The sequence below is a fragment of the Coregonus clupeaformis genome, unplaced genomic scaffold (assembly GCF_020615455.1).
Source record: "Coregonus clupeaformis isolate EN_2021a unplaced genomic scaffold, ASM2061545v1 scaf0043, whole genome shotgun sequence".
Classification (NCBI taxonomy): domain Eukaryota; kingdom Metazoa; phylum Chordata; class Actinopteri; order Salmoniformes; family Salmonidae; genus Coregonus; species Coregonus clupeaformis.
Window position 1 is genome coordinate 631,183 of NW_025533498.1, and position 16,126 is coordinate 647,308.

Consider the following 16,126-nt stretch of genomic DNA (forward strand, 5'->3'; position numbering starts at 1 on the left):
AGAATGTCTCTTCACATTCAGATATTTTCCCACCAAAAGCTTTTTTATGTCTGATGACAAAACCTGTTCATGTGCATGCAGCCTACTTACTGTGCTAGGTGTGGTTTCTCACCTTCCTTCCTGTGGTGTTAAAAAGGCCTGTATTGACACATAACCCAAGGCTTTCTCTCTCTCGTTGAGTGGGATAATGATTATTGTCAATAGAAGCCGCTAGCTTCCTGCTGCAGTGTCAGATTTCCTTCCAGCATGTCTGTCAGGAAGGCCTTCTCACTATTCCCCATAGTGATGTCATCCCCACTCACACTTACAGGAGATCTCATTGAGCAACTGCAACACTGAGTTGAGTCAACATCTGCCTGCCAAATGGCACCCTATTCCAGAGGACCCTGGTCAAAACTAGTGCACTTTAAAGGGAATAGGCTGCCATTTGGGATGCATCCAAGGTCTGTGATTACTCAGTGGTGGTGTTCATTATATGTTTGCATAATCACTCCATTCAGTGGTGTTATAGATTAAATGTATATATTAAAAAATATATATATATTTATTTAAAATGTATTTTACCTGAGAACCAATTTCCTTTGCAATACCGACCTGAATTTCTAAAGCTCTACATGATAAAGTATTAATCAGTACCACACTCTCCCCATGTTAAGCTAATCGTGGTCGACTAAGGTGATTTCAGGACAAGGTCGGACAAGCTCTCTTCAAACACCCTTTCAATCATCTCCATAGAGATACAATCCAGACAAGACTGATCTCTTCTTATTCACATCACGTATTGTTATTGTGGTGTGTTACACATTTAGACTATTTATGATGCCTATTTATGTTATGTATAATACTGTGTGTTGCAATTTTTCTAGTATAATGACAGTACCACGACAATGGTCTTAGTACAATTAAGGTCTGTCCTTCATTAGTGATGTGTTTGAGTTGGATGCCTGGCAGCATACACACACACACACACATACACACACACACACTTTTTAATAGCATATTTTGTTCAGTCCCAGGCTCTCGCCAACACCCCAAGCAGTACTCATTTAGGAGAGTGCTTCAGACGTGAAGTAATACCTTTAAATAATGTAGAATGTTTTTCACATGGAGATCCAAAGAAAGCTTCTCAGCTCCTTGGCTCATTAAAGCTTCAATGAAATGGGGATATCCACCAGGGTATCAAAAATGTGTCAGAGGAATCAAACAGACTCTTCCACATCTCATCTCCCATAGGCTCTCTGGGAGCAAATGCCTTGAAATGAGCCTCCACGCCACAAAAAGGTTCACCAGATTCCAGAATCATACATATTAGAGTTGTTTTTATTAATCTCGGTCTCAAGAATGTTTCTTTGTAGGCTACAACCCCATTAGAAATTATGTAATAACAGAGTAACTTACAACTAACAACACTGCTGTTTTGACATGGTTCTGTGATTTCTGATGAAGGCTAAAGAAAACATTGTGGTTTGATGTTGGTGGAGGAGCAACTCACACAGACAAAAATTTATCTCAATCATTTATAGCTAGAAGGCCTATTTCCTTTCTTACACTAGCTGACATGTACCACCACACTGCTCAGTGCAACACAGGTGTTGGATCAAACCAACCCACACATGGAATATAGAACTGCAACAATTCTATTGCCATGTCTGTCATCACCTCTGATATTATGCCCCACCGTTCCTTAAGCGTTCCACGCCAAATAACTGGTCAGTTTTACCTCGAGCCGACAGGGGCCCTCGAGCTAAATGATGAGCTGCCAATTGACCAGGGGCCACATAACAGCATACACACACACACACACACACACACACACACACACACACACACACACAAACCCTCACACACACGTGCACATACGCGTGCACGCACCCTCAAGAAGCGCACACAGTCCCTCATAACAACACTGAGCTGAGTGAGTTATAGAGAGAAGGAGTAGAAGTTCTAGGCCAGGAGCTATGCCATTATAAACTCACTTGGTAGAGTAAACTGCAGTGTGTGGACTGTGAAGTCGTCCTTTTTTGCTATTAATAGTCTAGACAATAATAATAATAATAATACAAATTTGTATTGTGCTTTTCAATACAAGTAACAAAGTCACATCATAAAATAATACAATAAAAGTACTAACAAAGACAGGAGGAAGGAGAATGAACAAATATAGCTAACATGTAACTTTGTGGTGACTCGCAGTTGACATGGTTTCTCTGGGATCCTCTTGTTCAGCTTGTTAGTAGAGCTCTGGTCAAATGTAGAGCACTATATAGGGAATAGGGCGCCATTTGGGACACATCCTGTTTAATAACAACAGAGAGAGAGCAGCGAGTAGTAGTATCTGTAGTTAGATAGTTGTTATGTACAGTGGAGAGGCTTCAAGGAGACATGATGTTGTCCTGCTAGGGGGTAAAGATGGAGCACCACAGACAGATGGGCACCAGAGTGGAAACACTATGGAAGCCAAGTGGAAGTCAGGGACGTGATCTTGTACTGTAGGAAGCCAAGGCCTACAGTATCTGGATCAGGGGTGGCTATTGCAGGTAGAAACAGGAGAATGGACCTCCCCGAATGTAAACTTGGATGTATAATAATTCAAAGACAAATCATTATTATCACAAATACCACAAACCATATATATTTATCCCTATAAAGTACTCTCCTATTGTATCATTATCCGTTTAAAGAGAAATTACTGTAATAGGCTATTCCGTGCACAAACATTTACAAATTTCCTCGCCAACCATCTCCATAAATATTACATGTCCCCATCCCTGCCTCCACATCTTCTCAGACTACCTTCCTCCTCACCTTGCCCCCCACCCACCCACCCATCCTCAGCCAGTCATGCACACAGATTGCAGCCTAAGCCTGGTAAGGCCATGCAGGCAGGAACATGAAGCCTTGCCTGGAAGCCTCGCTGCTCGCTTGTCTGGTTGTTATGGCAACCCCTAGTGACCTTGACCAATTACTTCTGTCAGCCTGCACATTCGGGGAGAACGAGGTCAATGCCTAATCAAAGAGAATCAGGCCGTGATCGTAGCCCTGAGACGCAGAGAGAGAGGGATGAGAGAGAGAGATGGGGGGGGGGGAGTGAAAACGAGAGAGAGACGGTAGAGTGTGTCTGATCACTGGTGACATAAGATAAGACCCTGAGGAGAGCAGACGTCTCGCTGCTGTCAGCTTCAGGTCAGGACTGACCGTCTGAGGAAAGCGACACAGCACACAGGATTAGTCCTATCATAACCATGTCGGCAATCATTAGTTAGGAATCCATACATATATTAACTCAGAGGCATTTGTTTTGTAGTGGTTGCTGGTGGAAGTTATTAATGATAATTCAGTGTTTTAGTGGTGGTTGCTGGTGTAAGCTATTAATTAGCATTAGAAGTAGGCCTAATTGTAACTGTAATTGTTTGCATTTTCAACCCATAGGCAACTGTGTAGCAACATTGTACTGTATGCTGGCCATCAAATGAACCTTTAACCAATGTCGAACCTTGGTTCAAATGAACCCTAAACCAACGTCGAAATAATAAATTACAACGTTTCAAAAAAAGGTTTGGCAGACACAAAATGGAACCCAGGCTATATGGAGTGTACCATCTGTAAGAAGCCATCACTATGCCAACTGACAGAAGCCATCACTATGCCAGCTGACAGAAGCCATCACTATGCCATCTGACTGAGGCCCAGTGAGGCGTTTATTTCTCTGTGTATACAGTCAGTGGTGAGTCACCCTGTCCCCATTCTGCAGGGAGTTCATTGGGGTGTTCAGTCTCAAGATTCAGTCTGTGTCCCAAATGGCACCGTATTCCCTTTATAATGCACTACGTTCTTCTGCGTCCCAAATGGCATCTTATTCCCTTTATAGTGCACTACTTTTGACCAGGGCCCATAGGAGGTCCATAGTCCTTCCACCAATTCGGTGCCTTTTGAGAAGTGTAACTTGGTTAAAAAAAACATTTGATTTAAAAAACTCAAGATTTTGCTCGCCTGAGTTAGAATACCTCATGATAAGCTGCAGACCATAGTATTTACCAAGAGAGTTTTAATCTACTGTGCCTTCAGAAAGTATTCATACCCCTTGACTTATTCCACATCTTAGAAAAAAAGTTGCTATCTAGAACCTGGAAGGGTTCTTCGGCTGTCCCCTTAGGAGAACCCTTTGAAGAACCCTTTTTGGTTCCAGGTAGAACCCTTTTGGGTTCCATGTAGGATGCTTTCCACAGAGGGTTCGATATGGAACCCAAAAAGGTTCTACGTGGAACAAAAAGGGTTCACCCTGGAACCAAAAATGGCTCTCTTATGGGGACAGCCGAAGAACCCTTTTGGAACCCATTTTTCTAAGACTGTCGATTAAATTGATTTTGTTTCTCACCCATCTACACACAATATCCCATAATGACGAAGTGAAAACATGTTTTTAGAAATGTTTGCTAATGTATTGAAAAGACTGGTAAGGATAGAGGGAACAATGAATGGAGCCAAATACAGGCAAATCCTTGATCAGAACCTGTTTCAGAGTGCAAACAACCTTAGACTTGGGGTGAAGATTTACGTTCAAAAAGGACAATGACCCCAAGCATACAGCCAAACCAACACTGGAATGGTAACATGTGAAAGTCCTTGATTAGCCCAGCCAAAGCCCAGACTTAAATCCCATTGAAAATCTGTGAAAAGACTTGAAGATTGCTGTTCACCGCCACTCCCCATCTAACTTAACAGAGCTTGAGAAAATCCCCAAATCCAGATCAGCAAAGCTGACACACACATACCCAAGACGATACATACTCAACCTCTCCCTGACCCAGTCTGTAATACCTACATGTTTGAAGCAGACCACCATAGTCCCTGTGCCCAAGATCGCAAAGGTTACCTGTCTAAATGAATATCGCCCCATAGCACTGACTGGCCGCCCCCCAGGTGGTGAGGGTAGGCAACAACACATCCGCCACGCTGACCATCAACACGGGGGCCGCTCAGGGGTGCGTGCTTAGTCCCTCTTGTACTCCCTGTTCCCCCACGACTGCGTGGCCGTGCACGACTCCAACACCATCGTTAAGTTTGCTGATGAGACAATGGTGGTAGGCCTGATCATTGACGATGATGATACAGTCTGTAGGGAGGAGGTCAGTGACCTGGCAGTGTGGTGCCAGGACAACAACCTCTCCCTTACTGTAAACAAGACAAAGGAGCTGATTTTGGACTACAGTAAACGGAGGGCCGGGCACGCCCTCATCCAAATCGACGGGCTGTAGTGGAGCGGGTCGAGAGCTTCAAGTTCCTCAGTGTCCACATCACTAAGGAATTATCATGGTCCAGACACACTATTTCTATTATTTCAATTTTTTTCTCTTTGCATTGTTGGGAAGGGCTCGTAAGTAAGCATTTCACTGTTAGTCTACACCTGTTGTTTACAAAGCATGTGACAAATACAATTATATTGATTTGATTTGAATTTAATGCAAGCTTCACCCAAAAAATGTAATTGTTAAGACATTTCTAGCCTATCTACATTTGAAGTCGGAAGTTTACATACACTTAGGTTGGAGTAATTCAAATTCATTTTTCAACCACTACACAAATTTCTTGTTAACAAACTATAGTTTTGGCAAGTCGGTTAGGACATCTACTTTGTGCATGACACAAGTAATTTTCATCATTGGGAGCAATTTCCAAACGCCTGAAGGTACCACGTTCATCTGTACAAACAATAGTACGCAAGTATAAACACCATGGGACCACGCAGCCGTCATACCGCTCAGGAAGGAGACCCATTCTGTCTCCTAGAGATTAACATACTTTGGTGTGAAAAGTGCAAATCAATCCCAGAACAACAGCAAAGGACCTTGTGAAGATGCTGGAGGAAACAGGTACAAAAGTATCTATATCCACAGTAAAACGAGGCCTATATCGACATAACCTGAAAGGCCGCTCAGCAAGGAAGAAGCCACTGCTCCAAAACCGCCATATAAAAGCCAGACTACAGTTTGCAACTGCACATGGGGACAAAGATCGTACTTTTTGGAGAAATGTCCTCTGGTCTGATGAAACAAAAATAGAACTGTTTGGCCATAATGACCATCGTTATGTTTGGAGGAAAAAGGGGGGTCCTTGCTAGCCGAAGAACACCATCACAAACGTGAAGCACGGGGGTGGCAGCATCATGCTATAGGGGTGCTTTGATGCAGGAGGGACTGGTGCACTTCACAAAATAAATAGCATCATGAGGAAGGAAAATTATGTGGATATATTGAAGCAACATCTCAAGACAGGAAGTTAAAGCTTGGTCGCAAATGGGTCTTCCAAATGGACAATGATCCCAAGCATACTTCCAAAGTTGTGGCAAAATGGCTTAAGGACAACAAAGTCAAGGTATTGGAGTGGCCATCACAAAGCCCTGACCTCAATCCTATAGAAAATGTGTGGGAAGAACTGAAAAAGTGTGTGCGAGCAAGGAGGCCTACAAACCTGACTCAGTTACACCAGCTCTGTCAGAAGGAATGGGCCAAAATTCACCCAACTTATTGTGGGAAGCTTGTGGAAGGCTACCCGAAACGTTTGACCCAAGTTAAACAATTTAAAGGCAATGCTACCAAATACTAATTGAGTGTATGTAAACTTCTGACCCACCGGGAATGTGATGAAAGAAATAAAAACTGAAATAAATAATTCTCTCTACTATTATTCTGACATTTCACATTCTTAAAATAAAGTGGTGATCCTAACTGATCTAAGACAGGGAATTCTTACTAGGATTAAATGTCAGGAATTGTGAAAAACTGAGTTAAAATGTATTTGGCTAAGGTGTATGTAAACTTCTGACTTCAACTGTATCTATGGGTAACAGGGTTGACGAGTTATGTTCGATTCGCTCAGTTTTCCACCACAAAATACCAGAAAATGTCCCAAAAGAATGATTTGACTATTAGATATTCAATGTATTTTATGAAATACATTTTTTAAAAGGAATAGTTTCATCGTATTAAAATGAGAGTTCAGTTCACGTAACACGTTAACCTTAAAATGAGGGACAGACGTACAGTGAGGGAAAAAAGTATTTGATCCCCTGCTGATTTTGTACGTTTGCCCACTGACAAAGAAATGATCAGTCTATCATTTTAATGGTAGGTTTATTTGAACAGTGAGAGACAGAATAACAACAAAAAAATCCAGAAAAACGCAGGCTCTGGAGAGGGAACCCGCTCCTGCCACCTGCCAATCGGAGCGCATCTACGTCCCCACGGGCGTCAGAGATCGGTTGCTGACCTGGACACACACATCCCTCGACGCTGGACACCCAGGTATCACCTGCACCACTCAATCCCTTTCTGAGAAATACTGGTGGCCCACTTTGGCGCAGGACGTTGCACACTGTCAACTCATGTTCAATCTAAATCTCCCTGGCACACTCCTGCAGGAAAACTCCTTCCCCTTCCCGTGCCTCAATGTCTCTGGTCCCATCTGTCCATTGATTTCGTCACTGATCTCCCCTCCTCTGATGGTTTCACCACCATTTTGGTGGTTGTGGACAGATTCTCAAAATCATGGAGTTTCATCCCTCTCTCTGGTCTCCCTACCGCTCTTCAGGTTGCTGAGGCACTGTTCCAGCAGGTCTTCCGGCACTATGGCCTTCCGGAGGATATTGTCTCCAAATGTGGCCCCCAATTCACATCACGTGTATGGAAGGCTTTCATGGAGAAGCTGGCGGTCACAGTCAGCCTCACTTCCGGGTACCAGCCTCAATCTAACGGGCAGGTGGAGAGGATTAACCAGGAGCAGGGGAGGTTCCTGAGGAGTCACTGCCAGGACTGGTTCCTTCCTTGGGCTGAATACACCCAGAATACTTTGCGACACTCCTCCACCGAGCTGACTACCTTCCAGTGTGTTCTGGGTTATCAGCCGGCCCTGGTTCTATGGACTCCGAGCCAGACCGAAGCTCCTGCGGTGGACGAGTGGTTCAGGTGCACAGAAGAGGTATGGAACGATGCCCATGTGAGACTCCAGCGCGCCGTCCGCCGTCAGAAAGAGCAGGCGGATCGCCATCACAGTGAGTCTCCCGTGTTCCATTCTGGTGATTGTGTATGGCTCTCCAACATGAACCTCCTGCTCCACCTACCCTGTAAGAATCTGAGTCCCCGGTTTGTGGGGCCGTTCAAGGTCCTCCGGAGGGTCAACGAGGTAATTTACAGATTACAACTCCCTCCTAACTACATGATCTCACCATCTTTCCATGTTTCCCTCCTCAGGCTGGTGGTTCCTGGTCCCCTGGCTGTTGCCGTCCCCCACGACACCCCTCCGCCTCCCTTGGACATCGAGGGGAACCCCGCCTATGCCGTCAGATCACTCCTGGACTCCCAACATTGTGGGGGTCGGCTCCAGTATCTGGTGGACTGGGAGGGGTACGGTTCAGAGGAGCGGTGCTGGGTTCCGGTGGACGACATTCTAGATCCCAACATCATCCGAGAGTTCCACCTTTGCCGTCCGGACCGGTCCGCTCCTTGCCCTCGGGGCCGTCCTCCTGGCCGGTGTCATCCTGCAGCTGGAGCCGTAAATCAGGGGGGTACTGTCACGTCTACTCCCGCTCCCCCTCTCTGGCGCTCGATGTCGCCGGTCTACTAACCACCGGTCCTGGCAACCCATCTTTACACACACCTGCGTCTCAGATGTTTCTCTTGTTTTGTATCGTTCTATGTTCGTTTTTTATTAAACTCACTAACTGCACCTGCTTCCTGACTCCCTGCATCGACGTTACAATCATGTCCTCTTCTAGGTCACTATTTGTTTGTTAGTTCATACATCCATCTATTCATATCTGTGGCTATAATCTGTTATTTGAATAGAAATACTCCAGGATTAGATCAGCAGCTAGCCATACAGGAGTCCAAACAGAAAATGCTATATTCTGGCTCATTCATCAGTAGATTCAGTACATTGTTTCAGTGTTCCAATAGCAGCAGATAAAGCCTATCCAACACAGCAGATGACGGATTAGCCTCACCTACACATAGGACAAACACACATAGCAGAGAACGTCATTTATACACACCACGGGACGCCAAAGCCATCTCTGTGCTAGCAGTAGGTGACATAGCCATTAATCAGCGTGACCTTAAACAATGCCTCCAAGACTCTGTGGTGTCATACATCTCATTGGGCCCTGTCCGGCAATTATAAAACCATCAAAAAGGAGGTGGAAAGCACTCCAGATCCATGTCCATTATGGCAGCAGATGCAGTGCCAACGTTACCAGAACTGAGCAATCTGTTCCACATAAGAGAACCTATTAGGGGGCTCACTGGAGGTGCGGGGAGGAAATTGCCATGGCACTGAACTGAGAGGTATAGTGATAGCGGATGGAAGAGCTCCTAAAGCTTGAACAAAGGGAGAAGGTGATGGGAGTCAAGCTGGAAGTTAATTAGTCATGCCATTTCACATTAACCTTTGACCGACCTGTGTAAATACTGATGAGGGTTCACCCCCCCCCCCCCACCAGGGGGTCAGCAAATATTATTATGGCATGATGAAATATCACACACACGATGGGGAATTGGGTTTAGGCTTTTATTCAACAATATTTGTTTTCAAGTTTTAGTTACAGAGCCATTGTATATACAGCTCTGATTATCCATTTCTTAGTTAGTTTTAGCTTTTCGTTGTAGCTTTTTTGCATAGTTTCTATCAAAAATTGTCTTCAAGTTATTGAGTTATTCAAATGAAGTAATGCTAACATTATTATGATGCTAACATTCTAGAGATACCTATCAGTAGGGTGTATTGTATACTCATATTCCTATTTGCATCAAAAAAAATTGCCAAAGTATAAACATTTTCAAAAGCCTTTATTACCAAAATGAGATTATATTCAGCTTACTGTAGTGTTTAAGGGTCTTAGAATACTCTCCTTCCATCCCAAATGGCCACCTATTCCCTACATAGTGCACGACTTTTGGGCCCATGGTCAAAGTGCACTATATAGGGAATAGGGTGGCATTTGTGACATAGCCCCTGAGATTCACTATGCCATGCCATGTATAATATTACTTCCTGTCTTTAATCACCATCTAGCTGCTATCAGTTCCAGTCTGTGATGAAGCCAGCCCAGGTGTCTGATAAGATAGAGTCAAACCCCTGTTTGCAGGCTTCCTTTCATTTTTTCCTCTCATTTTCTTCCTCCCATCTCCCTTCTGTGCTTGGATCTACTGTATGCTGTGATTATAAACCTACTCAGGGTTTTAGAGGGAATATGTTCTCCATACACACCAGTCATAATGAGTATATCACACTTTGAGGTACCTTTATGAAGGTTTATAGTCAACTGTGAATATTTTGTTCATTAATCATTTGTTAAGCTTTATAATTATGGCAATGTTTAATCAAATCACAAATAATTAGAAATATAAACCGGTAAATACGTTTTGAGTTGACAGATTACTGTAGTGTAGTGTGATGACATGTTTGTTTGAATATCTCTGAGACATGCTCTCTTCCTCTCCTATTGGTTTGAAGTATATGTTCTGACCTTTAGCGGATGATGTTGCAATTGGCAGAACGATGAGAGGGGATGTATGGATGTGACAGCCTCTCCCTCTACACACTTCCCTCTCTTTTCTCCTCTCTCCTCTCCCTCTCTTTTTATTCACTCTAAATGCAGTGGTGAAATCATATTCACTAGTGTGAATAATATCAGATAAATATGGTATTGTAACTGACCCTGTAAAAAGTATGCTTACTTACTTACTTATTGTGTTCTTCATATTTCTTCTTATTTCTCATGGGTTTTTTCTAGTAATGCATTGTTATTGACTATTGCATTGTTGGGTTTTGAGTTTGCAAGAAAGGCATTTCACTGTACTTGAAACATGGGTGACTGGTTCATTTTATGCTCTCACCCTCTGATATTTCCTCTCTCCCTCTCATTCTGTTCCCTCTTTCTCTCTCTCTCTGTCTATCTCTCTCTCGCGCGCGCGCGCGCACACACACACACACACACACACACACACACACACACACACACACACACACACACACACACACACACACACACACACACACACACACACACACACACACACACACACACACACACACACACACACACACACACAGTGAGTCCCAGTGATAACGATTACAGGGGAGAGAGAGAGTGAGGGGGTTGAGTGAGTGCATAAATATCCAGCTACAGCGAGCTAGTTTCGTGCCTGACACACTGATGTATGACTGTGAAAATGAATTAATTTACTGATTTGAGGCACACATTAAGTAGCTCACAAGCACAACCAAATTCATCACCGCATGAATTGATCCAATTTCCCTTTCCTTCCAATATTGTCTCCTCCCCACCTTAAGTGTCATTCACACTTCAATTCAGCCAGTAGTTCAGTGCCTGGCTGGCTGGAGGAGGAGGAGGAGAAGAGGAGGAGGAGGAGAAGAGGAGGAGAATATGCCCAATTTTTTTCTCTCAGGGGGATCTTCCTCCAGGATGTATTATTGAATAGCCTTTCTGTTTGAAAAAGAGGATTGAACAGGACTAATTAAAACTAATTGGCAAATCTGAATTTATCTTCTCCGAATCCAGCATTGTCATGCAGCATGAATGCAATGACTTAATGTTGGCATAGATTTGGGCTCTAACTTGACTCTGTCTACCTGTGTTTCTCATCCTCATTTAGGCCCCAGATTATATTTCTCGTCGATGGGCTCATCTGTTTTTACAATTCTTTTTTACTGACAAACAACATTAAAAAGACCATTGATAACAGTAGATCGATTGTGTCACGCTCGTTGAGTACAAGATTGGACCAAGGTGCAGCGTGGTATGCGTACATGTTCGTTTATTGAATAAACACTGAACAAAACAACAAAAGCAACGTAACGTGAAGTTCTAAAGGCTAACATCAAACAAGCCAAACACACAGAATCAAGATCCCACAACATTGGTAGGCAACATGGCTGCCTAAGTATGATCCCCAATCAGAGACAACGATCGACAGCTGCCTCTGATTGGGAACCACACCCGGCCAACATAGATCTACAATATCTAGATCATACACATAGAAATTCACACCCTGACCAAACCAACTAAAGAAAACCGGGCTCTCAAGGCCAGGGCGTGACAGTACCCCCCCCCGCTCCACCCTCCCCAAAGGTGCGTACTCCGGCCACACCAACCTGACTCATTAGGGGAGGGTCCGGGTGGGCATTCAGCCTCGGTACGGGCCGTACTGGATTGGATACACGCACCACTGGTTATACACACATCCAGCAGGATATACTGGACCGCCAGGCGCACTGGAGGTCTGGAGCGTAAAGCTGGCACAACCCATCATGGCTGGATGCCCACTTTCGCACGGCATGTGCGGGGCGCTGGCACAGGACACACTGGGCTGTGAACGTGCACTGGCGACACAGTGCGTAGGACTGGCGCAGGATATACTGGACCGAGGAGGCGTACTGGAGACCAGGAGCGTTGAGCCGGCACAACCTGTCCTGGCTGGATGCCCACTTTCGCACGGCACGTGTGGGGCGCTGGCACAGGACGCACTGGGCTGTGAATGCGCACTGGCGACACAGTGCATATCTCCGCATAACTTGGTTCCACAATGAACACACGCTCCTTACAGCGAGTGCGGGTAGCTGGCTCTGCTAACCTCTGCTCTAACGACTGAGCTCTCTGCTGCTGGAGAGTTAATTCCTCTCTCAGCTTCTCTTGTTGCCTGGCCAGCTCCTCTCTCCGTGCAACCATTGACTCCTTCTCCCTGTGAGCCTCCTGTAGCGCCTCCCTCTGAAGGGAGAACTCCTGCTCCCTCTGAGCTAACAGCCCCCGCAATGTGGTTGCCTCTTCTATCAGAGTGCTAATCTGCAGGTCTCTCCGAGTCTCCTGCTGCTTAGCCAACCACCCCGTGTGCCCCCCCCAAAACATTTTCTCGGGGTTGCCTCTCAGGCTTCCTTAGCGGCCGGCACCGTTGGCGTCGCAGTTGATCCTCTCCTACCTGGGCTTCTACCTTCGCCCAGGGTCCTTTACCAGCAAATATCTCCTCCCAAGACCACATCTTCCCCACCTGTGTCCAGGGTGTTTGGTCCTCCTGGGCACGCTGCTTGGTTCATTGGTGGTGGGAACTTCTGTCACGCTCGTTGAGTACAGGATTGGACCAAGGTGCAGCGTGGTATGCGTACATGTTCGTTTATTGAATAAACACCGAACAAAACAACAAAAGTAACGTGAAGATCTAAAGGCTAACATCAAACAAGCCAAACACGAACAAGATCATACACATACAGTGGGGAAAAAAAGTATTTAGTCAGCCACCAATTGTGCAAGTTCTCCCACTTAAAAAGATGAGACAGGCCGGTCATTTTCATCATAGGTACACAAAATGAGAATTTTTTTCTCCAGAAAATCACATTGTAGGATTTTTAATGAATTTATTTGCAAATTATGGTGGAAAATAAGTATTTGGTCACCTACAAAAAAGCAAGATTTCTGGCTCTCACAGACCTGTAACTTCTTCTTTAAGAGGCTCCTCTGTCCTCCACTCGTTACCTGTATTAATGGCACCTGTTTGAACTTGTTATCAGTATTAAAGACACCTGTCCACAACCTCAAACAGTCACACTCCAAGCTCCACTATGGCCAAGACCAAAGAGCTGTCAAAGGACACCAGAAACAAAATTGTAGACCTGCACCAGGCTGGGAAGACTGAATCTGCAATAGGTAAGCAGCTTGGTTTGAAGAAATCAACTGTGGGAGCAATTATTAGGAAATGGAAGACATACAAGACCACTGATAATCTCCCTCGATCTGGGGCTCCACGCAAGATCTCACCCCGTGGGGTCAAAATGATCACAAGAACGGTGAGCAAAAATCCCAGAACCACACGGGGAGACCTAGTGAATGACCTGCAGAGAGCTGGGACCAAAGTAACAAAGCCTACCATCAGTAACACACTACGCCGCCAGGGACTCAAATCCTGCAGTGCCAGACGTGTCCCCCTGCTTAAGCCAGTACATGTCCAGGCCCGTCTGAAGTTTGCTAGAGTGCATTTGGATGATCCAGAAGAGGATTGGGAGAATGTCATATGGTCAGATGAAACCAAAATATAACTTTTTGGTAAAAACTCAACTCGTCGTGTTTGGAGGACAAAGAATGCTGAGTTGCATCCAAAGAACACCATACCTAATGTGAAGCATGGGGGTGGAAACATCATGCTTTGGGGCTGTTTTTCTGCAAAGGGACCAGGACGACTGATCCGTGTAAAGGAAAGAATGAATGGGGCCATGTATCGTGAGATTTTGAGTGAAAACCTCCTTCCATCAGCAAGGGCATTGAAGATGAAACGTTGCTGGGTCTTTCAGCATGACAATGATCCCAAACACACCGCCCGGGCAACGAAGGAGTGGCTTCGTAAGAAGCATTTCAAGGTCCTGGAGTGGCCTAGCCAGTCTCCAGATCTCAACCCCATAGAAAATCTTTGGAGGGAGTTGAAAGTCTGTGTTGCCCAGCGACAGCCCCAAAACATCACTGCTCTAGAGGAGATCTGCATGGAGGAATGGGCCAAAATACCAGCAACAGTGTGTGAAAACCTTGTGAAGACTTAAAGAAAACATTTGACCTGTGTCATTGCCAACAAAGGGTATATAACAAAGTATTGAGAAACTTTTGTTATTGACCAAATACTTATTTTCCACCATAATTTGCAAATAAATTCATTAAAAATCCTTCAATGTGATTTTCTGGATTTTTTTTCCTCATTTTGTCTGTCATAGTTGACGTGTACCTATGATGAAAATTACAGGCCTCTCTCATCTTTTTATGTGGGAGAAATTGCACAATTGGTGGCTGACTAAATACTTTTTTTCCCCACTGTAGAAATTCACACCCTGACCAAACCAACTAAAGAAAACCGGGCTCTCAAGGCCAGGGCGTGACAGATTGTCAAATGTGGGCCAATGTGGCTGTGTTACTGCGGAAATGTAGTAACGTGCCATAAAACCCACTCAGACTCAGCGACTCCCCTCAATGTAACTTGAGGCGGCCATTTTAGCCCTTTGCCCACAGGTGCCTCCATAACAAGTTCATGGATCAAGATGGCCACTCATGTGGTGGGGTTAGGGCCCCTTTCTGAAGGGGGATCTTGTTGTAATTCATTACCTGTCATCACACAGTAGCTGGCCTGACTCTGTGGACTAACATACCAAAGACCCTGCTTGATGGAGTGGAGGGGTATTTCAAGGGGAACACTTTGGCACCCGCTCCTGTCTGCCTTAATTGCGCTGCTTGTCTTGTAGGATGTGTGTGGGGCGAGTTCGCCAGCACCCTGTGGGCCAGCTCCATTTGGTATGACCTGGGACTATAGCTTTAAAACGTCCTCACCTTCACTGCTGCTGGCACAGAGGGATGTGCAACGGTGGAGAACAGATCTGTACAGTGCTGCGGTGTTGAACGACTCTGTAGAATAGAATGAGGAACTGATTGTGTGGAGAGATACTGTGATAGAGAAGTTGTGGCGGCTGCTCCAACAGTGACGTAATACCTAGCAATACAAAACATTACACACAAAAATCCCAAAAATATTTTTTACAATCATAAATATGAGAACGAGCAATATGAGAACGAGCATAGATATATCCATATATATATGTATTTATATACACTACCGGTCAAAAGTTTTAGAACACCTACTCATTCAAGGGTTTTTCTTTATATTTACTATTTTCTACATTGTAGAATAATAGTGAAGACATCAAAACTATGAAATAACACATATGGAATCATGTAGTAATCAAAAAAGTGTTAAACAAATCAAAATATATTTTAGATTTGAGATTCTTCAAATAGCCACCCTTTGCCTTGATGACAGCTTTGCACGCTCTTGGCATTCTCTCAAAAGTATGTGGACACCCCTTCAAATTAGCGGATTCGGCTATATCAGCCACACCCATTACTGACACGTGTATAAAATCGAGCACACAGCCATGCAATCTCCATAGACAAATATTGGCAGAAGAATGGCCTCCGTCATAGGATGCCACCTTTCAAACAAGACAGTTCATCAGATTTCTGCCCTGCTAGAGCTGCCCCGGTCAACTGTAAGTGCTGTTATTGTGAAGTGGAAACGTCTAGGAGCAA